This window comes from Dromiciops gliroides, chromosome 1 (assembly GCF_019393635.1).
Source record: "Dromiciops gliroides isolate mDroGli1 chromosome 1, mDroGli1.pri, whole genome shotgun sequence".
Lineage (NCBI taxonomy): Eukaryota > Metazoa > Chordata > Mammalia > Microbiotheria > Microbiotheriidae > Dromiciops > Dromiciops gliroides.
Window position 1 is genome coordinate 708,871,538 of NC_057861.1, and position 27,052 is coordinate 708,898,589.

Consider the following 27,052-nt stretch of genomic DNA (forward strand, 5'->3'; position numbering starts at 1 on the left):
CCTGAAATTCTAACATTAGAAATTCATTCCTTTGGGGGTGAAATGGATTTTTGGATTTCTAAATCCCTTTAAAATGCTAATGGAATACTTTTTTTGGGGGGGGGATAATACCTTAAGCCATAATCAGCTCTCCTTAGGGGGATTATCAGGACACAGAATGGAAATGGGGGCATAGGAAATTTGATGATAAACCATGAGCTCCTTGAGAGCAGGGACTGTCTTTTGATTCTTTTTATATCCCCAGAGCTTAGCACAGTGCCTTGTGCATAGTAAGCAATTAATATGTATCTATTGAAGACAGAGGCAGCTCAGTGGCTCAGTGGATAGCACACTGGGCATGGGTCAGGAAGATCTGTGTTCAAATCCAGTCTCAGATGTTTATTAACTTGTGATTCTGGGCAAGTCATTCAACCTCTGCCTACCTCAGTTTCTTAACTGTAAAAGTGGAATAATAATAGCACCTACTTCCCAGGGTTGTCACAAGGATCAAATGAGAAAATAATAGTAAAATGCTTAACACAGTGCCTGACACATAGTAGGAGTTATATAAATGTTAGTTATTATTATTCTGCTGAAGTCACTTAACCTCTACCTTTCTCAATTTCCTCAACAGTAAAATGCAGACCATAATAGTATGTACCTCGAAGTGTTATTGTGAGGATCAAAGGATTTCTAAAGTGCCTGACAGTGTCTGGCACATAGTAGGTGCTTCATAAATGTTCCCTTCCCTTTTATTGACTGACTGAGTTCACATTAATTTTTGTTTGTTTGTTTTGTAGTTTTTAAATTCTTCTTGAGAGGCCCCAATAATCATGAAACTTGCTGGTGATGGGGAACTGTTTGGCTACTCTCTATTCACTGTGTGAGCTTGGGCAAATCAGTTCTCTATGACTTTTCTCATTTGAAAAATGGGGCAGAAGATCAGGAGCCACCAATCTGGGACAACCCTTGCATTTTTCAGATGAGAAATCTCTAAGGCACAGAGGATTTAAAAAAAAAATTTTTTCATTTCATTTCATTTTTTTCCAGAGGATTTTTGAATGGGGTCCCTGAAACCAGAGGCAAATCTATAAAGAGGAAACCATGCCTTTTATAGATCAAGTAACTCCCACTTATGCATGCTAAAACATTTATTTGTGTAATATAGGATAATATATTACATAATATTACAGTCAACATTAAATAATTATAACATATTTAACAACAGATGCTATGATTGTTATAATATATCATTATATTTCTCATGTCAGTTGTTATTTATTAGGCACCTGCTATATGTTTGTTGAGACTGTTGGGATGAAGAAAGTGTAATTTCATTTGAAAGAGGTACTGAAACTCGAAGTAGTTTGTGTTCATGCATTTTCTCCATTCACCGATACTTGTAATGGGTGCTGTGGAGCCTGCTTGAACCAAGCTAATTGTTAAATTTTCAGAGTGAACATTTACACCTCAGAAGTTGGCAAAAGCTACGAATCAGGATCAGATGGTTTTGTTGATTGTCTAGACTTAAGAAAGTGATGGAGAAAATGTTAATAATGAAGATTAAAATTTTAAAAATTATGTGTCGGGGCAGCTAGGTGGCGCAGTGGATAGAGCACCGGCCCTGGATTCAGGAGGACCTGAGTTCAAATCCAGCCTCAGACACTTGACACTTACTAGCTGTGTGACTCTGGGCAAGTCACTTAACCCTCATTGCCCTGGCCCCTCCAAAGTGTGTGTGTGTGTGTGTGTGTGTGTGTGTGTGTGTGTGCGTGTGTCTTAGATACATTCCCTGTCCCCCTCAGAACTGGTTGTTTAACATTTACTAGGCAACCCCTCTTATGGTGCAACCACTATTGTGTGGGGGTTCATGCTCATGACATTTTGGATATTATTTACTATTCAAAGAGGACTTACCTGTTCTTAGCCTCAATTTCTTCATGTGTAAGATGGGTATTATTATAATAGCAGCTACGTCACTGGGGGTGGGGGGCTGTTGTGATCAAAAGAGATGCAAGTAAAGCGCTTTGCAAACTTTAAGTGATTTTAAAATACTAATTATTATTTAGTCCAATCCCCTGATTTTATTCAAATTATTTTTTCCAATCAATAAGAATTTACTTTTTTAATTCCCAGCTCTCCCAAGAGGAAAAAAAAAAGAGGAAAAGAAAAACAAAACCCTTGTAATAAATATGCATAGTCAAAACAAAACAGATTTTTACCTAATTTTGCAACATTTGAAGAAAATGAGGCCTGGGGAGGTTAAATATCTGAAGTCACAAAGGGAGTGATCAAAGATCAAAGGCTGGATTTGAACCCAAGGTCCCTGACTCCGAAACCAGCCCTCTCTCCATTGTACAACTCATCATCCCCATATTACTGATGAGAAAACTGAGGCTAAAAGGATCAAAGGTATTTGTCTGGGACCACACAGCTGGTAAGAGTCAGATCCCATATCCAAAGCCAGGTCATTTGGCTCTAGGAATCTTTCCATTCTATCACTACTCATCCCTATTTTAGAGATGGGGAAGCTGAGGCCCAAAGGGGTAACGGATTTGCAGTCTTGTTGAGATAAATGGATTGAGATTAGTGACCATTGTAGGGGATAGATGGGGGACAGAGGATTGTCTGAAGTCAGTTTGTAAGGTTGATGTGTGTTTTTAATGGAGGAGTTATTGAGAATCACAGACCCATAGAATGGGCTTTTCCAAGCTGGAAAAGACCACAGAGAATGTTGGGTCTGACTGTCCTAATAACACAGGAAACCCGAGGCCCAGAGAGAGGTGATTAAGAACACACTGCTATTGAGTCAGAGGATCAGGAATGGAACTCAGGTCTCATGCCTCCCGAGCCAGGACTTTTTCCCAGCCTTGGCAGTAAGGAGGCAGAGGGGAGGAGGAGGGGGAGTTGTTTGGAGGAGAAAGGTCCCTGCAGGATACTTCTTGGGTGTCCCACAGTTCAACAGAAGCCCTGAGTTGTGTGCGTGTGCGTGAGTGTGTGCGTGTGTGTGTGTGAGTATGTGTGTGTATTTTCTCTCAGTCCCTTTCACAATCTCTCATTGTCTGTGTGACACAGGAATGATGTGAGGGAGGGGAGGAGAGAATGTGGGCATGGACCGAGGCGGGGGACAGACCAGGGCTGCGTATTCAGGAGAAAAGCTACAGCTCAGTTCTGTCTTTGTCTTGGGCTGGGAACCTTGGCTCAGACCCAGCCCAAGACACAATGAGGAGAGAGTGGGGGTGGCAAGGGGGCACCCAGGCTTCCTTTGCTCCAACCCATGACTGACAAAGAGGGAGAGTCTGGTGCTTGTGTTGAAACGTGTTTATTACAAGACCCAGGACCAACCCCTAAGGTGCCATAGCATCTGGTATGCACCATTTCCTTTTTAAAGATGTAAATGGATCTTTGATCTCATAGATTTGGGGATCAAGTCATGACACAACCGTGCCTGCTCATGCTGGGTAGTTCTTGTCTACATTTGATTTAAAAATATTTTTTATTAAACAACAGGCAGCTAAGTGGTGCAATGGATAGAGCTCTGGAACTGGAGTCAGGAAGATCTGAGGTCAGATATGGCCTTAGACACTTATCAGTTGTGTGGTCCCGGGCAAATCACTTGCCTTAATCCACTGGAGAAGGAAATGGCAAAGCATTCCAGGATCATTTGTCAAGAAAACCCCACGGACAGTAGGTCATGAGGAGTCAGACACGACTGAATAAATATACATACATGGTTTCAACAACCAAATGCCTCCCCCCAAGAAAATCTACTCATTAATCATTTCATTCATCATTTAGGTGCATATCATGGAACAGTGGAAAGAATGCCAACTAGTCCTGGGTCCCTGTCTGGGGTCTCGCTGTTAATTTTCTGTGTGACCTTAGGGAAAGTATTCATGCCTTTGAGTCTCCGTTTCTAAGAACTTATTCCTCTTGAAATGGGAAGATTCTAGGGAACTTTTCTGTAGTAGTTCCGTTTCCATTCTCATGGTTTTGGGTCTCCAAGCATGTTGAACATATACTACGAGAATCATGTTATTTGGTACTGGCTGCTGGACAGATCCTTCTTGCCCCCACACTGGATAATGGGGTAATAAAATTGAAAGAAGAAAGAAGAAAGAAAGAAAGAAAGAAAGAAAGAGAAAGAAAGAAAGAAAAGAAAGAAAGAAGAAAGAGATAAAGAAAGAAAGAAAGAAAGAAAGGAGAGGAAGAAAGAAAGAGAAAGAAGAAAGAAGAGAAAGAAGAAGGAAAGAAAGAAGAAAAGAAAAAGAAGAAAGAAAGAAGAAGAAGAAAGAAGAAAGGAAGAAAGAAAGAAAGAAAGAAAGAAAGAGAAAAGGACTCTTATGAGCATAGGACTTTAAGATTGGCTGATCACCCTGCCTGGAAATACACTACTTGTTTACTTTAATCACTTAGAATCCACAGTTTCCTTCAAGACTCTGCACAAGCCCCATCTTCTACTTGAAGTTTTCCCAAGCTTTCCATCTTCCAGTGTCACACTTCTCACCTCCAACGACCTTGTCTTTATTTTGTATGCACTCACATAGGTACCAGAAAAAATTTAAGCTCTGTGGGAGCAGGGGCTATTTCCCTTTTGTATCTATTGCCCAGCACAGGATCTGACATATAGTAGGTGCTTAATAAATCCTTGTTGATTGATGGTCCATGGTCATACAATTACTGAATGTCAGAGGTGGAGTTTGAATACAATTTTCCTGGATCCAGCACTCTAGACCCTACATACTAGAGTCCTCGAGGGAGCTTTTTAGGCTTGGTAGCTTAGTCCCCATCTCTAGTTTAAGGCTGCCATCTCTCCAGAGCAACCATTGAACTACCCTTGCTTGACTGCATTTCCTGCTACATTCAGATGCATGTCACTGCTGTGGCCCTGAGGTCTTCCATGTCTTTGCCAGGGGCCCTTGGTATTTATCATCAGGGAGAAAGGATATGTTCAGAACAGAGGTAGAAGACCACCTGGTAAAGGGAGTTGTAGGGAGGTCTGCTGCAACCCTTAGGAGTTCAGTCTTGTTACTTCATGCCAACTAGCTCCTGAAACAAAGGTCCCTGCACAGTTCCCCATCTTGGTGTCCAAATGGTTTTGTTTTTTTTGTGGGGCAGCGAGGGTTAAGTGACTGCCTAGGGTCATAGAACTAGTAAGTGTCAAGTGTCTGAGGCTGGATTTGAACTCAGGTCCTCCTGAAATCCAAAGCCAGTGCTTTATCCACTGCACCACCTAAGCTGCCCCTTAGTGTCCCAAATTGGATGTTTCCTTGTCTCATAGGTTTTTTTGTTTGTTTTGTTTGTTTTGTTTGGGTTTTTTTGGTGAGGCAATTGGGGTTAAGTGACTTGCCGAGGGTCACACAGCTAGTAAGTAAGTGTTAAGTGTCTGAGGCCGGATCTGAACTCAGGTCCCTCCTGACTCCGGGGCTGGTGATCTACCCACTGCGCCACCTAGCTGCCCCCTGTCTCATAGTTTGAAGATCACTGGACTAGGAGGCCTGGGTCTATTCCTAATTGTGCCACTGGCCTTGGCTGTGTGACCTTGGGCAATTGCTTCCCTTCCCTGGGCAATTTCCTTCTCTAAAAATGAGAGGGTTTGAGTCAGGTTATTGCTGAATCCCCTTCAGTCTTTGAGTTTCCTGAGACCCTGCTCACTCTTGGAAGAGCTTGTCTCTGAGACAAGGGTTCCTAATCTCTTTTGGGCATCATGAACAGTTTGACAAAAGCAATGGACACTTCTCAGAAGAATGTTTTAAAATGTCTCCAATTGCAATGGTTGCAATAGTCATGAAAAGAGTAAATAGTAAATATAATTATATATAAATATTAAAATAAAACCAAAAACCAACAAGTTAATGGAGTCCAGGTTAAGACCTTTTGTTCAAAAGCCCTAAATGGAAGGTGAGGGAAGCTAGACCACCCAAGGTGTGATGGGGAGTAGGATGGCTAATCTGTATGACAGAGGCTGTGTTGGAACATGCTTGGCAGGTGTTGGCCTCCAGATTGGAGCCATTACTCCGGACAATATATGCCACTGGCAGGGCCTTGGAGCTGGGCTGCCTGACTCAGCATGGTGGTGGCTTTGGATCAGCTGCCTGATGGGTAGGGAAGAATCCAGTGCCAACCTAAGGCCTGCCCCTACTCTTGCATCTGTGCCCTCCTGACACAGGAAAGACCTTTATCCCCCAGAACCAGGAAGCTTCGAATCTACAAGCATCTGTGAGCTCAAAAAATTGCTTGATGATCGCCAAGACTGGCTTCATTCCTCAGGGATGGAAATGGGAAATGAAGCATGTGATGCCAGGGCTGGTAATAGCATATTGAGGAAGGTGCAGGATTTGGAGTGTGAGGACCTGGGTTCAAAATCCTGATGTGATCCAGCTAAGTCTATCACAACCCTCCCTCCTCATGGGGTCCTGTTTTATAATTTGTAAAATGAAGGGGTTGGCTGAGATGTGTGGTGCAATGGAAATAATTCTGAATTTGAAGTCAGAGGCCCCGGTTGCAAAACGTCCCTTCCCACCTCTCTAGGTTTGTTTCTTCATCTATAAAATGAGAGAGTTGATGGTATGGCTTCCGAAGTCCATTTTGGCTCCAGGTCCGAGACCCTGTGGCCTTTTAGTTTTCATGCCACAGTCCTGTATGACATGCTAGTAGTATACATAGCCTTGTGTCTCCTCTGCCCCAAGCCACATTGCTCTCATTCCTACAGGATTTATCTAGAGCCACCCTTCCAGGAAGCCCTCCTTCCTCAACAAGCCTCACCTTGTTTCCAGCCACTCCTTCAATTTACTATGGCTTCACTGATTGTGGCTGAATATCCCTGGGCTGCTGTAATGAAAGCCCTGTCTATCTAGAGGTGGGAAATGGTCCTATCTTCCATCTGCTGTTCACCAGCTGGTATGGTCCCTTCAGGGTTGTTTTTTTGGATTCAAAGTCAGAAGACCCGGGTTAAGATTCCTACTCTGCCACCTAACTGTCTGTGTGACCTTGGGCAGGTCACATCCCCTCCATGGGTCTATTTCCTACCGCATGAAATGAAGAGGTTGGACTAGACAACCTCTAATGGCTCTTACAACTCTATATCTACGATCCTGTGATTTCTAAGGTCCCTTTCAGCTCTGATTTTCTGTGTTCTAAGTCCCCTCCAGCTGTCACATTGCCTGTTCTAGGGTTCTTGAGAGTTCTGACATTATATTCCAAGACCTTTTCCAGCTTTGACCTTCTATGTTCTACGGTTCCTCCAGTTCTGACATTCTGTGTTCAAAGGCCCCTCTAGCTCTGACATTCTGTGTTCTAAGTTTCTCCCAACTCTGACATTCTGGGTTCTAAGGCCCCTTCCAGCTCTGACATTCTGTTTTAACTCCCCTCCCAGCTGTGACATTCTTTGTTCTAAGATCCCTCCCAGCACTGATATTCCCTGTTCCAAACCCTTCCCAGAACTGACATTCTTTGTTCTGAGATTCCTTCCAACTCTGACATTCTGGGTTCTAAGACCCCTTCCAGCTGTGACATTCTGTTTAAAGTCCCTCCCAGCTGTAACATTCTCTGTTCTAAGATCCCTCCATCTCTGACATTCCCTGTTCTAAGACCCTTCCCAGCACTGACATTCTTCTTTGTTCTGAGATTCCCTTCCAGCTGTGACCTTTTGATTTTCATTTCTTCCTCCTCTAACTTCTTTTTCATACTATTACCTGTAGGTTACAGTGCCTGCCCTAATTTATCAGCACCCAAGGATGTTTTGTGTGTATGACCTATCTTCCTTTGAATAGATTGTAAACTCCCTAAAGGCACAGATTGTGTCTAATGCTCCTTGTGTATCTCCTAGCCCACCTAACACGTCCTGGGCACTTGAAAGGTCTCTAAGCATTAAGTGATATCCACCTCCTGACTCATGTTACCATTTGGTCTGAGTGGACAGGAATAATAAAAAAGATAATACATTGTGTAATAACAACTGATATTTAATAGCACTTTGAGTTTTAACGTGTAACCTTATATACAGCCTGTATATAAAAGCTTAAACCAAATCTTAAGCTTAAAACTACACCAAGACTTTTGGTACATCCTCTGCATTGTCACTTTTGGGTCTCACCCAATAACCCATGAAGGGAATTGTGTTAGCTATTACCCCCCTATTGAGTAGCTGAGGAAAGTGGGCTTTGAGAAGATAAGTGGAACTGCCTAAGGTGATGGGGGCTTTGAACCCAGGTCTTCTCATTTCCAAGTCCATTGTGTCATGCCCAAGTTGACTCAAAGACAATCAACAAGCCCTTATTAGGCACCTACGGTATGCCAGCACTGTGCTAAATGCTGGTGATACATAGTCAAAAAGGACACAATTCCTGTCCTCAAGTAGATTGTATTCTATCAAAGGAGACAACATAGGTACATTATATATGTGTATGCAAAGACAGAAACATACAATGGTTGTATGTGAGGAAAATGGACGTGATACATTCTGAAAAGTGATATAAGCGGTATCATCATGAACTCTCCTCCCCACCCCCTCCCCAACAACTTTGTAGCTCAGAGATTCTATCTTACTATCTTCATTTTACAGCTGAAGAGATTGAGGCTCAGTGATGTGCCCATTGTCACACAGCTAGTAAGTGTCCAAGGAAGGATTAGTAACCTGAGCCTCCTGAGCAAGTGTGGCATGCTTTACCCCATATTACTATCAACATTTCCCTCTCTCAGTGATCTCCCCTTTTTTGGACAGGATCTAAGTCGTAGGAAGAGTCTCACCCACACTCTGCTCCTGTTCACAGTAAACATGACTTGTTTCTCAGTAGCGGTGAGGGCTCTGGCGATGCCTTGTGGAAGGGAATTCCTGAAAAACACCACTCTCAGCTCGCAGATGAGCATATGTTACCACAACTGCCAGTGCCACTGAGAATAACTGTGAAATGCAGACACGGACCCCGTGGGTATCTGCACCTTCCGGGGGAGCTGAGGTAGGGAGCCAGACACCCTACAGGAGATGAGGGTGGAAGAATTCAAAATTGAGAAAGATTTAGAATCAGATGACCTGATTTCAAAATCTAAGGTTCTACTGTTTACAACCCATGTAGTTCTGGGTAAGTCATCTCCCCTCTCTCCCCTCTGAGCCTCAGTTTCCTTATCTGGTAAAATGGGGGGGGGGGGGAGGTTGGGTTAAATGGCTTCCAGGTTCCTTCAAATTGTAGTATCCCATGATAGGTAAGGTTTGATAGACTTTTAAAACTAGAAGGGATTTTAGGGCCATCTAGTCTAATTTCCTTATTTTAAAGGTGAGTTTTAATTGAAGCCAGAGAGGTAAATGAACCTGGTTAATATTGCTTAGCTCCAGATGCAAACCCAGTGCTATTTCTGCTTTTTTGCCACAGTAAGCCAGAAAGGATAAGCATACAAAGTTTTGGAGTCCATCACTGTCCTATCACATCAATATCTTAGGCGAAGGAACCTTTGTGCAAACCATATTAAAACAACAACAGCAATTTTATTATGTTAAAAATGCATTTAAAAGATTGAGAAGGGAAATAAGGCACAGCCCTTTACAAATTCAGATTTTGGGGTGGGGGGTGGAGAAGAGAATATTGGGGATCTGCTCTGCTCCATTAGGAAAATGACTAACCCAAACAGTGAGACACAGTTTGACATACATACATTCTTCTCTACATCCTCACCTCCTGAGAGACAGGTGAGGCAGCATGCCATTCTTCAGATGAGGACACTGAGATCCCAGAGAAACTCAGACTTATCTAAGTCTAACATGTTAAATCACAAAGCCAAGACTAGAACTCACTTCTTCAGATTTCTCAGGCTATTTTGTCAGATCCTTGTGCATTCAGAGTATTTTATCAAACAAAAAAACAACAAAAAGCATCTGCATTTTTTCACAGACAAGGGGAGAATCAGACTGCAGCCCTCTCAGATGTCAGTGTGACTCCCTTTAGACAACAACGATCTTTTCCTGAACATCTCTTTGTCATCAATTTTTCATAAATCATTGTTACTTGAAATACAGTAGGGTATTTATTTAAAGGACCCCATATTTTCCTAATATGAGAATCATTTTAATATGAATAACGATCCCATAGCATTTTAAGCTCAGAGCTTCACATATTGAATTTTCTACAGTGCCAGCTTCTATATATCATAAGCAATGAATTATGCAGAGAAACGCTGTGAAGACATCAGCTGTGAAATGATTAAAAAAAAAAAGATGGCCAGTTACACAGTAAGAAATGAATAAGGGAATAATGGGATCATAGAAGAGACCCTAAAGGTCATCTAGAAGAGAGGTGCCAAACAGGAATGCTAACCCAACCAGGTTAAAATATAATTGGGGAGTGTTTAACAGATTAAAATTAAGTATAATCGAACAGAGATAATGTTAACATGTTTTCTAAGTAACTATGCAGCCCAAAGGGATTCTTATCCATAGTTTAGTGGATCCCTTTCTATTTGAGTTTGATTTAGTCTAACTCTCTTATTTTGTTGTTGTTATTTTCCATAATTTCAGTTTCTGTCTGACACTCTGTGACCTCATTAGGGATTTTCTTGACAGAGATACTGGAGTGGTTTGCCATTTCCTTCTCCAGCTCATTTTTTAAATGAGGAAACTGAGGCAAACAAGGTGAAGTGACTTGTCCAGAGTAACACAGGTAGTATGGTGTCTGAGTTCAGATTTGAACTCAGGAAGGTGAGTCTTCTTGACTCCAAGCACAATGCTCTGTGCACTATGGTGTCACCTAGCTGCCTTTAGGGGCATTCCCTCATACTGCTTTGTTATATATCTATCCATCCCATTGTTTTGGTCAAAAACTCTAGGCAGCTAGGTAGCAAAGTAGATAGAGCACTGGCCCTGAAGGCTGAGTTCAAATCTCACTTCAGACACTTACTAGCTGTGTGACCCTGGGCAAGTCACTACCCCAATTGCCTTAAACATCTGAGGCCATCTCCAGTCATCCCTGATGTAGATCTTGCCACTGGAACCATATGGTTCTAGGAGTAGTAGAGTGAGATTGTTGACCTTGCACCAGCCCTCCCTCACTTAAATCCAATTCACTGCAAGTCATGACTCACCTCCAGTGTCATTGTCGTCTTTGAGAACGAAGGATAAACAACAACATGAAGGGTCAAAAACTCTCCCCTTACCCATAGTTATGAAATGTGATCCAGTCCTCTACTCTGCTCTGACCTCGCTGCAGACCTTGGACTCAATTTCCTACTAGATAGTTTTTAGTGCTTCCTGCTGGCTTTGAGATGCCGCCTGATTTCAATCGCAACCTTTTAGCCTTCCTCAGAATTATTGGATTTCGCCCTTTATGCGGTAAGCCTGCAAGGACCATCTCCTAGAATAGAGTGTTAGGCGAACAAAGGAAAGAAGAATGACTTAGGATCAGGAAGCGGAGGACCAACTGGAGATCTTTTAGAGTGTACTGGGGAGGGGGGAGGGGGCAGCTAAGTGACACAGTGGATAAAGCACCAGCCCTGGATTCAGGAGGACCTGAGTTCAAATCCGGGCTCAGACACTCAACACTTCCTAGCTGTTGTGACCCTGGGCATGTCACTTAACCCTCATTGCCCTGCAAAAAACAAAACAAAAACAAAAGCACCAAACAACCAAACAAAAAACAAAGAGTGCACTGGGTCTTGGTGGGAGTTCATAGATTATGGGGGTTACTGGAAAGGAACCTTAGGGATCAAACACTTTGTTCTATAGGGGAGGAACTAAGCACAGAGAGTGTAAATGCCAGGGTCATAGAGCTAATAGGGACTGAAGTAGAATTTGAAACCCAAAGTCTTTTGACTGGAGGTCCAGACCCCTATCCAATATACCATGCCATCTTTCCTTCATTAGTGCATTCTCTATCACTTGGGGTCCTCAGACTGGAGTCCTGATGACGACTTGGTTAGGGACATTGTAGAGGGGGTTTTTTTAGGCAGTGGTTGGGTTGGGTTCTATTCTCAATTCCTATTAAACTGTATGGACTTCGATAAGTCATCTCTTTACTCTGGGGTCCAGTTTAGTTATATATCACCAAATGAAGAGATGATCATATTGAAGATCTCTCTCAAATCTAATGATGTATGATTTTATAAAATGATGGTTCTTCAGAAGAGAAATGGCAGGAGAGAGACAGACAGACAGAAAGACAGAGAGAAAAAGAGACAGAGACAGAGAGAAGAAAAGGGAGGGGAAAAGAAGAGAGATAGAGACAGGAGAGAAAGAGAGGAGGAAAGGGATGGGGGGAGAGAGAGAGGAGAGAGAGGAGAGAGAGAGAGAGAGAGAGAGAGAGAGAGAGAGAGAGAGAGAGAGAGAGAGGATCTGATGGCCTCTGAAGTCCTTTCCAGCTCATTCTATAAGCCTATAAACCTGTGGTTTCACCCATATGAGCTCTTCTTTCACTGAAGTAAATTGCAAATGCTCCACACCTTAGATCAGGGGTTCTTAACCTTGTCTGTGCCATGGACCTTTTTTGATGAAGTCTGTGGCAGGTAAACTTTTCAGAATAATGCTTTTACATGCATAAGATAAAATACATAGGATTACAAAGAAAGCCAATTATATTGAAATATTATTATAAAAGCCAGCCCATAGACCCTAGGTTAAGAATTTTCTGCCTTCTTAGGAATGGGCTTTGAGACTTTGTGTAGCAAAAAACCTCCTCCTTGGATGGCCACCCCTCCTGGGATGGATTTTGTGTCCTCCAATATTGGTCCACTCGTCCCTAGATGACCTGCCACCTGTTATGGACCATATATTCTCAGCCGTGCTAGCTTAATGGGAGCCACTGGCTGATCCCTGGCTGATGCAGCTTTTTGAAATCCAGGATCACCTTTGTACCTCAAACAAAATAGTTTGGAAAATATTTATTTATTGTGTTACTTAACATGTTCAAGGAGGACATTTTGGATTTTGCTCCCTTCCCAGACCCCACTTTCTGCATCATCCTAGACTCTGCCCGCTGCCATTTGGGACCTTAGTCTTTTAAGTGAGCTATTTAAGAATGGAAATAGAGTTAGAAGGAACCTTAGAGGCTACTGATTCCAACACCCTCAGAGGGCTACAAATAGAATTGCTTCACTTTTTTGTGTTGGAAAAGAACTGGAAACTAAGGGAGTTCCCATCAGTTGGGGTATGACTATATAACTATGGTATACAAATGTAATGGAATAATATTGTGCTAAAGAAATGAGGAAAGGGATGGTTTTAGACAAATCTGAGAAGATTTGTATGAACGGATGCTGAGTGAAGTGAAACAGGACCATGAAAGTATTTTATACGATAACCATGTTGTCAAGACAAAGAAATTTAAAAGACTTAAAAAATCTGATCAATGAAGTGAGTTGTTAGTTGAAGCGAGTTGGTTCTAGGGAGACTGTGGTGAAGCATACTACTCTCCTCCTGCCAGAGAGGTAATGGACTCAAGATGAGATGTTCAGTTTGGACAGCGTCAATGAGAAAATCTGTTTTGCTTGACTACACGCTTTATAAGGGTTTTGTTTTTCTTTTAAAAATGCTTTTTGATGGGAGAATGAGAGGAGAGAAAAATAAATGCTTGTTGATTAAAAAAACCTAAAGTTAAAACCAAACGGAACTGCTTCCCTCACGTCCATGTGTACATGGGTTTCCAATGTCCAACCTGTAGGTCAGAGAAATGAATGCTTGACAGCCTCCCTCTCCACTTTGTTGTAAATGTTGTTTCAATATTGTCTTTCCACCAGAAACCAAGGAGGGCATGACCATTTTCCTATCAGTGTGAACACTTTCCCTGTGGGGAGGGGAGGAGCATGGGGAGAAAGGATGAGCCCCCACAAACAAATTCAGTAGAGCTGCCTGAATCAACATTCCACACACAGAGCATCAAGCTCCGGGCTCCGGCTCCCCCATTATCTTTGGAGGGCACATGTTCCGTTGTCACGGCAACCAGAATCCTTCCACAAGCTCTATTATTCCAGGCACATTGGGCTTCTTCCCTTCAGTCTGCCAGGTGCTAATGGTCCTGGAGTAAGGACAAGGGTAGAGAAACCTGCTAGGAGTGGGATAAGTGAGAGGCACATGGGGGAGGGGGAGGGAAGGGAACAGAAAGAACAACTGAGAAATGAAATCCAATAGCCAGAGAGGTATGGGCAATCTTAACCAACCAATGGAATTCATTGAGATGCAATATTTGATTTAACAAAGATTTCGCATTGCCTCTAGTTGCTTCCAGCATCAAGCCCTTCATTTTAACCTCCCTGTGCCTCAGTTACTTTGTCTGGAAAATGAGAGAGTTAGACTAGATGGCTCTGAGGTCCCTTCCTGCTCCAGTTGTAGGATCTTAAGACCCCAATGACAGCTAGACAGGGTATTATAATTCTCACTTCACAGATGAGGAGACAGATTCAAAGGGCTTAGCGGAGTTAGAATAAAAGAATATTAGAACTGGAAGGAATCTTAAAGATAATCTATCTGGCCCAATAACCTCCTTTTCAGAGAAAGCTGCTGAAGCCCAGAGAGAGAAAAAGGAACTTGGCTAGAGCCAGTATGTATGTATGTATGTAAATACACATGCATGTTTATATAAATATATGTACATACACACATGTGTGCATACATATACATGTACACAATATACACACAAATGTGCCTATAAAGATATGTTTAATATATACACACATCCATATGCTTAGACATACACGCATACACTCATATACATACACACATGTTGTCCCTTGATGAAATGTGATCCCCTGGAGAGCAGGGATTTTGTCTCTGTATGTCCACTTCCTGCCACACTTGATTGATTGGCAGCACATCCATACAACCTAGAAAGAGCTGGGCTTCACATCATGGGAGCCCAGTCTGACTTGCTTTCCCACATCTATCCATGAAGACATAGTCTTCAAAGGGCTCAGTCCCCTATCAAACCTCCTTCTCCCATCCAGTGGTTCTGAGGCATCTACTTTCCTCCCCCGAAAGGGGTCACCCCCTGATGTCATCACCTTAGGTAGACAATGGATCTGAGTGACAGTAGATACTTTTGGACAAGGGTCTGAGCATGGAGCCTGTGAAAATGACATTGCCTTTTAAACTCCCCAGTCACAATTCCAGTGACAGCTTTTAACTCCTCTGGGGTTGAGATTTTCACTTAATACCCACGGTATAATTAACACTGCTACATCTGTACCATATCATTAATGGCATTCAATGCCATTCAGAGAAAGAGCCATTATCTTCCACTCAAGTCAATAATTTGGGGGAAGCTATTAGAAAGGGGGAAAATGGAGGAGGAAGCCATGCATGCTGATTTCCTTCCGCTCTTTTGGAGAATCACAGAATATGGGGACTGAAGAGGATTTTAGAGGGAGTAGTCAGTTTATTTAACACAGAAGGAAACTGAGGCCCATACAAGGAGGTCAATTTACCCAAGGTTATATAGTTAATATAGAGTTGGGGCTATAACCTAAGCATTCCAACTCCTGCTTAGCCCAAAATTCTTTTCACTGAACTACATTGTACTAAACAACTTAAAAATTAAACATATCTTTATAGACACATTTCATGCATATATTTAGTGGACACATACTTGGAGTGTTGGACAAGACAAACATGCTGTATGGGCCTCAGTTTCCTCATTTGTAAACTAAGGAGATTATATTAGATGTTTTCTAAGACCCTATCCCAGCTCTAGGTCCTAAGAAACCTGATGTTAAAATACGAAAGATAGGTCAGCTAGGTGGCGCAGTGAATCCACCAGCCCTGGATTCAGGAGGACCTGAGTTCAAATCCAGCCTCAGACACTTGACACTTACCAGTTGTGTGACCCTGGGAAAATCACTTAAGCTCATTACCTGGCCACCCCCCACCCAATACAAAAGGTAAATGTGTCTTTTCAAATATATCTTTTCATGGTACTTTCATAGATCTTTATAAAGTTAGAACCCTACCTTTAAGTCCTCCCCACTTCCTCCTCTCTCTCTCATCACCCTCTCCCCTCTTCCCTTAAATCACAGGTTCTTCATAGAAACTACTTGTATGGATCACTACAAAGAAATACCAAATCAAGGACTCAGTCCCAAGCCCCGTGGGCTTCTGTGATGTAGGTATACTGACCATTCCTGGAAGAATGTGACTAGGCTTATGCTAGCTGCTTGTGTTCAAGCTTTATTCTGGTCCTTTTAAGAGAAACTTGCCAAGAACAAGAGAAGCCAACAGTGCTTTCTTGCTATGATTCAAAGATCTTGTGTGACCTGTCGTGATGGACTCAAATCCTCGACCCCCCCATGGGGTCCACTGAGTCACCTCAGCAAAGGAGAGTTAGAGAGAAAGCCCCTGTTTGAAGATGAAGGTGTATGTAAAAGGAATGATAAATGATAGTCAGTGACATGGACAAAGACAAAAGCAGGGGACAACTCTATTTTACAGATGAATCTTAGGATGAGGGACTTGACCACAGCCATCCAAGCAGTAAGGAGCAGTGTTGGGAATGAAGCCAGGCACTTGGATGCTAAAAGTAGTTGTTTTTTTCCCCACTACATGAAGTTGTCAGTTTTTGGACCCAGGGTCGGGGCTAGGGGCTTCAGGTCTGGGCAGTGCAGGGGCAGGAATCACTCATTTATATGTGACCTAATGGAAAGTGTCACTCCCCAGATAGAGGGGATAAATCAGCTTGGGATGGTTTGACTTGGACGCACGTGGTCAGGTGAACAACAAGCCATGTGTGTCTGTCTGTGGGTACAGCCACTGACATTCACACTCTGAGAGAACAAGTCTTCCAGGTGTCAGCTGTCAATTCTAAGAGGAAGTAATTTGGTGGAGCAGAAAGCTAATTGGATCTGGAGTCAGAAACAGCAGTGGCAAGAATGCTGGGTTTGTCATCAGAAGCCTTTTTCTACCTGTGTGACCTTGCCTGTGTTCTGCCTTTTTCTACCTGTGTGACCTTGGACAAGTCATTTCACTTCTTTTAGCTTCAGTAAGATTAGGTTAGATTAAATGATCTCTAAATCCTCCCTTTTAGTTCCTAAGAAATTTAAGATTCATATACATACAATGGGTGTGTGATGTCTCTCTAGGAACCCAATGAAAGCCCCTTGGCCTGCACCCTACCTCAAGCTGAATGTTGCCCCTTTGTGACTTGTTTTCAATTTCAATTTCAGTGCCTACAGTATTTGCATGATTCCACCTGGACACAGTCAGGTTTGCCTTGGCTTAGACTTCTCTGCCCAGTTCCCTTCTGCCAATGACCTGAGTAAAAAAGTCTCTAAGCCTGTAAAGTGGGGAGAACACTGTATTTGTTGTCAGAGGACCTTATACGTGTGACCTTGGGTAAGTCACTTTTCAGCACGTGCTTGCAGGGTTTTATTTTTTTATTTGAAAAAAATGAGGGGGCTGGTCTATATGATCTTTAAGGTCCCTCCTAGCTTGTGGATCTCTGATGCCATAATCATAGCTTACATTTAAATAGTGCTTTGGGTTTGCAAAGCATTGCATATAACATTATCTCTTTCAATCCTATGAGGTAAGTGTTATTATTATAATATGTATTTTGCAGATGATGAAAATGAGGCTGGGAGGCTGGGTATGACTTACCTGGAGTCACATAGCTAGTGTCTGAGGTCAAATTCGAACTCAGAGCTTCTTGACTCCAAGTCCAGTGCTTTATTCCACCTACCCATTTTTATGATCCGAAGTCACTGGATGGGTCCTTCTTGAAGGAGTGTTGGTAAGGAAAGTAAGAGATCCCTGACCCCAAATCTGTCAAATATCAAAACCAGCCCAATTTCTGAATATATGCTGCCCGTCCACCCTGACACCGATGTTGGATCCCACTCACCTTCTCCTGAACAAGGGCCCAGAGTGGAGAATTCCCCCTGGAATTACTCAGTGATTTGATTTGACCTAGGGAAGAGTTATTTCCAAGTAGAGCTCACAGAAATAATTTTTTTCTATCTAAAGGTCGCCAAAGGGCATATTTCATAAATATTGGGATGCAATAGGCCTGGGTCAGCATAAACTGCATATTGTATTGGAATTGGAGTCAGGGAGTTTCAGTTATCGTTATTCAGTCATGTCTGAATCTTGATCACCTTATTTGGATTTTTCCTGGCAAAGATACTGGAGTGATTTGCCATTTCCTTTTCCAGTTCACTTTACAAATGAGGAAACTGAGGCAAATAGCATTAAGTGACTTGTCCCGGGTCACAAATTAGTAAGTGTCTGAGGTTGGATTTGAACTCAGGTCTTCCTGACTCTAGGTCCACAGCTCTAGGTCCACTGAACCACCTAGCTGCCCAAGAAACGATCTTAGTTCAAATCCTGCCTCAGACACTTACTGGCTTAGGTGTGTGACCCTGAGAAAGTCATACAACTTGTGGCTGCCTCAGTTTCTTCAAGCATAAGAAAATGGGTATCATAATAGCACCTACCTCCCAGGGTTGTTATAAGGCTTAAATGAGATAACATTTATACAACTCTTTGCGAACCTTAAAGAACTATATAAATGGCAGTTATCTAGTCCAACCTCCTCAATTTATAGATGAAAAGCCTCCAGAGTCTTGCCCAAGGTCACCTGGGCTATCTGGGCCGATCCAGCATTCAAACCCAGGGCCTTTGCCACTAAGTTCAGTGTTCTTTCTACAGCATCAGACTGATTGTTTTCAACCTTTATGGAGTTGTTGATTTATCTTCATGGGAAGGCTATTCAATAGTGATGGACAATTAATTCCCTTCTTGTTGGCTTCAGATTTGAATGTGAAAGCCCAGAAATGGGTTGCCAGGGCTCAGAACAGAATGCCACCTTTTTTGCCAGAGAAGGATGTGCCCTTAATGACTGAAACTGTCTAAGGGTTCTTCCTTTGACTTGTTTACTGGGGAGTCGGGATAAGTCATTCATACCTTCTCTTCTGTCCCCCCTTCTAGTGATCCATAGCACCTGAGATGGTTGGCTAGGGCTAGGGGTGTCATCCATGGATGGCAAATAGGGCAAAGCTACTCGGTGAACATAGAGACTGACCCTGGAGCCATCTCCATGCTAGCACACTTTGATGCTGAGGGAAAGTATCCAGTTTCCAGATGGTCCCTCTGTTCACTGCCCCAGCACTATTTGACTTAAACATGTGTGGGTGGGGCTGCAGACAGGTTAGCCAAATGTCTGTGAAGGTATGAAATCCTCCTCAACCCCAACTAACTGCCCTTTCAGGATAACGAGTAAGGGCATCAGGCACTTGTCTTGCAGGATGGTGTCTAATCTCAGAATATTAGAACTGAAAGGGACCACATTGATTAATCGGTCAAGTTCTTAATCTTTTTCTAATAATAATTTTATTTTTAGCTGGGCAATGAGGGTTAAGTGACTTGCCCAGGGTCACACAGCTAGTAAGTGTCAATTTTCTGAGGCCGGAATTGAACTCAGGTTCTCCTGAATCCAGGGCCATTGCTTTATCCACTGCGCCACCCAGCTGCCCCCGATCTTTTTTTTCTTAATGTCAGTCTAAGCCTTCTCAGAATGTTTTCAAACGCACAAAATAAACTACATAGGACTACAAAGAAAACCAATTTTATGGAAATAGTTATCAAAATATTTTCCAAAAATGGTTCACGGACCCCAGGCTATGCACTCCAGAAGTAGCCCATAGGCCTCATTTTATTGATGAGGAAATTGAAACCTAGAGTGAACAAGTGACTTGTCCAGGGCCACTGAGCTCATTAGTGACAAAGCTGGCTGTCGAATTTTGTTTTCTCCATCACTAGCCCAACGGTCTATCCACAGAGCCCCACTGTTTGGGAAATTGTAATAGGACCAGAGCTGGAAGGCATCTTAACAATAATCTTTTCCCAACTCCCTTGTTTTGCAGATGACAAGAAGTGAGGCTGAGGGTGGCGATATGATTTTCCCCAAGGTCACAAAGCTGATGAATAGCAGCTGAGATTCAGGGACAGGTCTAATGGCTTCACTTGCAGTGTCTCTACCCACCCATGCAAATATACCATGCTCCCTCCTCTTATGACTGACACCCAGAAGAGCTGTTGTTTCAGGTTGAAAGTAGAGGGGTGTAGTAGCTAGAACACTGGATCTGGAATCAGAGGAGACCTGGATTTAAAATCCTCCTCATGGGGCAGCTAGGTGGTGCAGTGGATAGAGCACCGGCCCTGGAGTCAGGAGGACCTGAGTTCAAATCCAGCCTCAGACACTGAACACTTACTAGCTGTGTGACCCTGGGCAAGTCACTTAACCCCAATTGCCTCACTAAAAAAAGAAAAGAAAAGAAAACAAACCCTCCTCCGACACTTGCTGGCTATATGATCTCAGGCAAATCACTTAACCTTGCTGAGACACTTTTCTTATATGTAAAAGGAGAAAATTGGATTATGTGGTTTTGGAGGCCCCTTTTTATTCCAAATCTATGATCCTGTATGTACAATTCTTTGTAAACCTTACAGCTTAAGTGATACAGTAGAAAGTTGGGCAGCTAGGTGGTGCAGTGGATAGAGCACTGGGTCTGGAATTAGGAAGACCTGAGTTCAAATCCAGCTGCAGACACTCGCTAGCTTAGCTGTGTGACCCTGAACAAATCCCTTAATTTCTGCTTGCCTCAGTTCCCTCAGTTGTAAAATGGGAATAATAATAGAACTTACCTCCCAGGGTTGTTGTGAGGATCAAATGAGATATTTGTAAAAACAACAATAAGAACAGCACCCCCCTCCAACTCGATTAGCACAGTGGGCACTATTTAAATACTTATTCCCTCTTCTCTCCCCTCTAGTTAGAGGATATGATGCTGACTACCTGTGTGAGTATGACTTTAGGCAAGTAATTTACCCTCATTAGGTATCTATTTTCTCACAGGCAAAATAAAAGGGTTCAATTAGATGGTCCCTGAGGTACCTGCTAGCTCTATGATCTTATGTGAACTGTTGTTCCTATTATTTTTAATAAAACACATCAATATCTATAGCCACAGAAGCACAAAGCCTGTGCCAAGGTCATAAAAGCAAACATGGATTTGTCCCTTCCTGGCATGGATGACTCTCTGGAACCCCAAGGCAGCCTCTTCCACTCAGATGCGATTCTACCCCCCTTTGAGAATGCCACAGCCAATCACATGGCAAATTCTGACCACCTTGTAATTTCCAATTTGCAAGAAATATAAAAATAGACAAATGTTCACTGTGGGCAGCTCAGATCGAATTGGATGCTATTTCGTTGTCATATCCGATCAAGTAAAACTGAACTGACCGCTCCATTCGCTACCACCCATCCCATCCATAGGAAATTGGTTCTCAAAGACAACAATGCTATTTGGAAAATCATAGAAGGGTACAACCCTCCAATATCTGATTACATCTTCTTTAGAGTAGATAGACACCGTGAGAACTCACAATTAGGTTTTGAAGCTTATAATTCCATTTTGTCACAACTCTGTGAGGTAGATTGTGCAAATCATATAATTTCCATTTAATAGATGAGAGAATGGAGCTTTGGAAAAGTCAAGTGAATTGCTCTGGTCACAAAGCTAATAATTGTCAGTCAGCATTTGAATCTACGTCTCCCAACATTCTTTTCACCACACTATACTGTGTCCCTGCTATGCTGTGAGAAACAAGATCGGTATGATTAAGTTACTTGGAGGCAGAGACTGTCCTCTTGATTTTGTAGTCGTGAAGCCTAGCACAATGTCTCGTTCGTGCAGGTGCTTAATAACTGCTCGTTGGTTGGATTGAATGATGTGGCTAGAGGCACAGGCTGTATACAAAATTTGGAAATGAACCTCTAAGAACCTATAGAAGGGTTGCATCAGGCAAAATCCTGTCCACATCAAATTCTAGGAGTATGTGAGTTGAAGGGACTACTTTGTAATTAATTTTAAAAACTGTTTATAGAGTCTTTAACAATATTGTACTGCTTGTCCTCAACAGTGGTGACAGCATTTAGGAGTACAGGAATTAAAGCTTTCAGACATTTAGGGATTAGCTAGTCTAATCCCCTGTTTTGAAAGGTGAAGAAATTGAGGCCAAGGAGGAATCAAGTGATTTGGTTTAGGTTTCAAGGGTAGTAAATTGCATAGCTGGGATTTGAATCTGGGTCTTCTAACATCAAATCCAGGCTTTCCCCACTATATCATGTAGCCATGGTTGATTATACAGGTTTATTATACAGAGGCTCTCTCCTATGATACAAACTTGCCCCGTGATTCGACAATCAGTTATATAATGTCAAGCTACACTCCATTTACTGTAATAGCTCTCCTTTGAAACACACCTGTCATGCTCATCTCTCATCTTTTCAATTAATTTATCCACAAAATGGCTCATCCTCCAGATAGCTTGGATGGCTGCTATTGTCACTCTTGTACTGTGCTCTCTTAGCCCTGGCTCACGTCAATGCAGCCATCTTCTGGACCACATGGTAGTGACTCCAATAGCTACCCTGCTCCTCTATTGGTTTCCCAGGGAGGCAACAAGAAAGAGGTTGAAAATGGTGTGGGGTCTTCCTGAAAGCTACTTTGGCTATGGGCTCTAGGAAACCTGCTTTTTTTGCTTCATTTTTGCACTTAACCCTTACAGCTCCCCCCACCCCCCGGCCCCCCAATGCACCAATTCATTCCAATTACCTCTGGAGAAAGAGAAATGCAGGAAAAAAGCCTGAAGGACTAGGAAGTAGGAGCCAAATCCACAGAGGCGGTTGAAGAGGCACTGCCATGGGTTGTGATTAACAAGCCATTCAAGCTAGCAAAAAGGGGAAATTCTGTTCATTCCAATCACAGTCAATATTAGGCTCTTTCATCACTAAAGGAAACATATCTCTCTACACTGTGTTATGGGTAGAGAAAGGTTTGGTATATCTTACATGGTTGAATTGGGAGGGTAGTTTGGGCATCATACAACCAGACACAAAGAGATCTGCTGATAGAACATTTCTCTCTTAGTTTGGGTTGTATAGGGGAGTTAAGTGGCACTAATTCAATTCAGTATCAGGGCTGCGGCTGATGAGTCAAAGTCCATAGTGGCTATGGCATTGTTTCCCCTTGGCTGAGGCATCGGAGTTCATTTACCATCTTGAGGGATCATGGAACAGGTGGACAGTCATTAAGTCAAGGCCAGTTTTGAATTTCAGCCACCTGTCCTCTCTGGGGTCAGCAGATATGGTCAGCAATATGGTCATGCAAAGATAAATGGAAAGAAAGGTGATACCACTTAGTCTTTGGCTATTCTCAAATAGAAATTCCCACCCATTAGACCAAGCTTTTTGAGTGCAGGGATTGGGTTGGTTTTTGTTTGTCTGTCTGCTCATTTTTGTTTTTTGCTTTTTTGTATCCCCAGTGCTTAGCATGGCTCCTGGCATAAAAGTTGGTGTTTAATAAATGCTCATGGTTGTTGACTTGTTGATTTCATCTTTGGCTGTTCCTGAATGGTGATCCCATTTTATCTTCAAATGGGCTATTTTCAGCTGCCTTCACTATGGAAGTAATAATGGATATGGGTTTATTGGTTGTGCTGAATAGAACCAAAGAGGCAGCTGGAGTTCCAAAGGATTTGACATTCAGCTCATAATCCATTGACAAGCAAGAAGGCAGCAAAAAAAGACATTCCCTAATTCTGACTGGCTACAGCTAAAGGAGATACGTCACCAGAATGAAGAAGAACCCTTCTTTATGCACTGCCAAATAAATAGGCTGACCTTTGTTCTAGACTCTATTTTATGTTAAACTGGAGACACCTATGAGATCTTCATAAACAGCAACCAAGAATGTTGCTTTTATGTGCGAGAAAGGACTTCAGGACTAGAAAGGAGCTTGGACATCATTTGGGCCAAGTCCCTTATTATATAGGAATGGCTCAGAGAGAGATGCTGAGTTGTTCAAGGTCACACAGCTAGTGGATAGCAGAAATGGGACTAGAACCCAGGTCTCCTAGTTTCTGGTCCAGTGCTCTTTCCACTCCAAACAAAACCCTCTTAAAACACATCCCCTTAATCTTGCACCATGAAATTGCTGAAATAGGATGCTATCATAGGTAGTTGTCAATAGCAATCTGAATTTATATTCATTTCTTTCAGGAGATATTCCAGGCATTGAGTTTTGTTATCCCAATGAGAGAACCACAGTCTTATATATCTTATTGCCAGACACTGAGCACTCACTGTGTGCATGGTATGTTTTCCTGAAGGTAAAGTTGAAGGTTCCCCCAGGGGAATTGCTGCATACATTACCTGGATACATTTATTGTTGGATTCTCCTGCTTCCCTTTGTAAGCCTAAGTTTTTGCATTTCCTGATCAGAAGCTAGCAAGCACTCCCTGATGCTAGGGCATCGTTTTTCATCCAGATTTGGGGAAGTCCTTGCATCTTGCTAACCACCTGTCCAGCAGGGAACAGGCAAAACGCTCAAAATTGTCGGATCTACTCCTGTGGCTCCTGTAGGGTGGGGAGAAGTTCACCTATTTTCTCCCCTAGTCCTTGTGGCTGCTTAGCAGGGTGTTATTTCGATTCACCTGAAAAGCCCCAGCTTGGGCTGCTGTTCGTCTCTGAAACAATCTCGGCTCTATTCTTTGTCCCCACCGCTGGCTCTGGACCTGCTGTTTGTCCTCGCACCCACCATGAATTCAGCGCTTGGCTCAAAGGCTCCCTTTGTTTTCCTCTCGGTGTTTCAGCATGACTATCGCCTCAACCATTTTACTCTGCTTGTTACTAGAAATGTCAATACACACGTCTCAATCTTCAACTTCTAGGGTCAAGGTCATCTCACTGCCCCAAACCTGGGTATTGCACGATGGTCAGATTCACATATGCTTAGGGAAAAATGTGATGGAATTGACCATTTTCTTGGCTCCCATGGCTTAAGACAGCAGAGCGCTTCACCCCCCCCCCCACCCCAACACACACACACATTGCCCGTAATAAAGAAAATTGTTCTTGTCCGTTGTAGACTCCCCAAGGGATCATTTACTTAAAATTCACGGCTAATCTCTTTTCTGGGTCTGAGGTCACCCCCCCCCCTTTCCCCTGCGGCCTTGGCGGGGGGTGGGGGGGTTCTCAGTCAGAAATCGCTTGAACGTTTATTTTTGAAAAAAGTTCACATCAAAAGAACACGCTTTCAATACATAATTACTATGTACATTAGACCTCTTCTCCCTGCACCCCCTTTCACCCCTCCAGTGGCCGACCAAGAGAGCGATTCAGAACCAGAAGCGGCGGTTCAGACGTTCACTTATGAAGCTTTGCTGCTCTGAAATTCTTCAAGACAAAAGACTCGGAGCTTTCTGGTTTGGGAGCTTAACCAGAGGCTGGCAAAAGGTTGGTCTCCTTGTGGGACAGGACTTTCGTGGGGGGAGGAGGGGGTGAACGACCAGTTTTCATTTCTAATTAAAATATCGCCAGACCGAACCCCAGTCTTTGGGATTCCTCTTTGGGCTCGATAGGGGTGCAAATCCCGAGAGCGGGGCAGGAGGGGGTGGTGGTGGAGGCAACGGTCACAGGAGAAAAGGTTCGGGGGGGAAAATATGCTTTTGGACTTTGTACCTCTCCACCCTTGACCCACACCTAGAAATCATCTGAGACACCTTGAGATTACACCTGTAACACAAGTTGGACGCAGCTGTCACACACGGAGATAACACCTCAGTAGCCCGCAGGTAATACAACAGCTGTAGTCCAGCGCATCTATATCTACAAAGCTAACCCATCGGGAAGACCTTCGAAGCTCCCTTTGCAAGAAGGAGCCCAGAGAGAAAGCTGGGTTTCTTTTGCTTAGCCATCCAGATCAGGGGTTCAGAGGTGTCTCGGGTCTCAGATTCCAGACACCCTCGCGGCTATTAGTCCCTGGAAGAATAACTGGGATATGGGGAAGGACGGGTGGCGCTGACAGGGAAAGGACGGATCACGGGGATGGGGGGAGGGAAAGCTTGGGAGGGAAGGCGTTCGAGGCGATCTTAGAGCCCAGTTTCAGCAGAGAGTTGAGACTTAGGATGGGAAGAGCGGGCAGTTAGCCCCCAAGCCCTCGGTCGGGTGGGAAATGGAATCAAAAGCCTCGAAGAGCTCCCGTTTCTCTTTGCCAGTTGTCGGGGCGGGGGTGCGGGGGTTTCACCACATTCTCCCCAAATTCTCTAGGGAGGACCCCTGGGCAGTTTAGAAGGCGGGTGGGGAAGACGGGTAGTGGGGCAGACCTTCCCAGTTCCAGTCTTCCCCTCGAAGCTGTGCTTTCCCCTCTTTCCCACCAAGTCTTGCTCTCCTCGCCACCCCCTTTAGAGGACATCTCCTCCCCTCCGCCCCCCGAGTTTGTGGGATAAGAAGGCGCAAGGTTCAGCTCCAGAGGGAGGCTGCACCGACTCTTTCCCCGCGGGACAGAACTGGGTCCCGGGCAGTCGCCCCTTCGTTCCCCCGCACCCCCTCCTGGAGCAGTGAACCCCGAACCAGCCAGCCAACCTCCCTACCTGCGGCCGGGACCGGGGCCGGGGCCGGGACGGGACCTGGCCGGGCCGGGCCGGGACTGCGCTCCTGGGGCAGCTGGAGGAGGCGCATGGGCTGGTTACGGCTCCGCTCTTTTCGCTCCGCTCCGCTGAGCTGCGCCGAGCTGCCCAGGGCCAGGCAGCAGCGCTCTGATCATCCGGATGCGCCCGCTCCGCTCCTCTCCTCGCTCCTAGCTCCTCACTCGCTAGCTCCCTCGCTCGCTCTCCCTCCCGAGCTCCGCAGCTCGCCAGAGGAGGGGCGCTGGAGCCGCCGCTCAGAGCCCAGAGTGGGCAACCGGGGGCGGGGCCGGCCCCGAGTCAGCCCACCCCCTTCCTCCTCTTCTCTCCTCCCCTCCCCTCCAGCCCAGTGTTCCTCAGTACAGAGCGCTCCCTTCCTCTCTCCCTCTCGGCCTCCTTCCTTTCCTTTCTTCCTTTTTCCCTTCGTTTCTCTTCTCTTCTCCCTCCCTCCCTCCTCTCCTTTCTTTTCGGCTTCCTCGACTTCTTTCTCTCTGTCCCCCCTCTCCTCTCTTCTCCCGCTCTCCATCCCATCTCCCCTCTTTCTTTTTTCTTTTCTCGCTGTTTTTCTATCTACTTCTCCCTCTCTTCCCCTTTCTTCTTTGCCCCATTTCTCTTTCTCTATTCCTCTTCTTTTCTCTC

The 27,052-nt window shown here is 43.9% G+C and overlaps 1 protein-coding gene across 1 annotated transcript in view; it reads right to left on the reverse strand.

Moving 5' to 3' along the window:
* Window positions 1-26,664, reverse strand: part of SLC6A1 (solute carrier family 6 member 1) — a 60,065-nt gene extending 33,401 nt beyond the window's left edge. The window contains exon 1 of the mRNA XM_043965349.1: window positions 26,381-26,664. The gene's annotated coding sequence lies outside the window, so the exon portion shown is untranslated. The remainder of the gene's footprint in view (window positions 1-26,380) is intronic.
* Window positions 26,665-27,052: the final 388 nt, after the last annotated feature.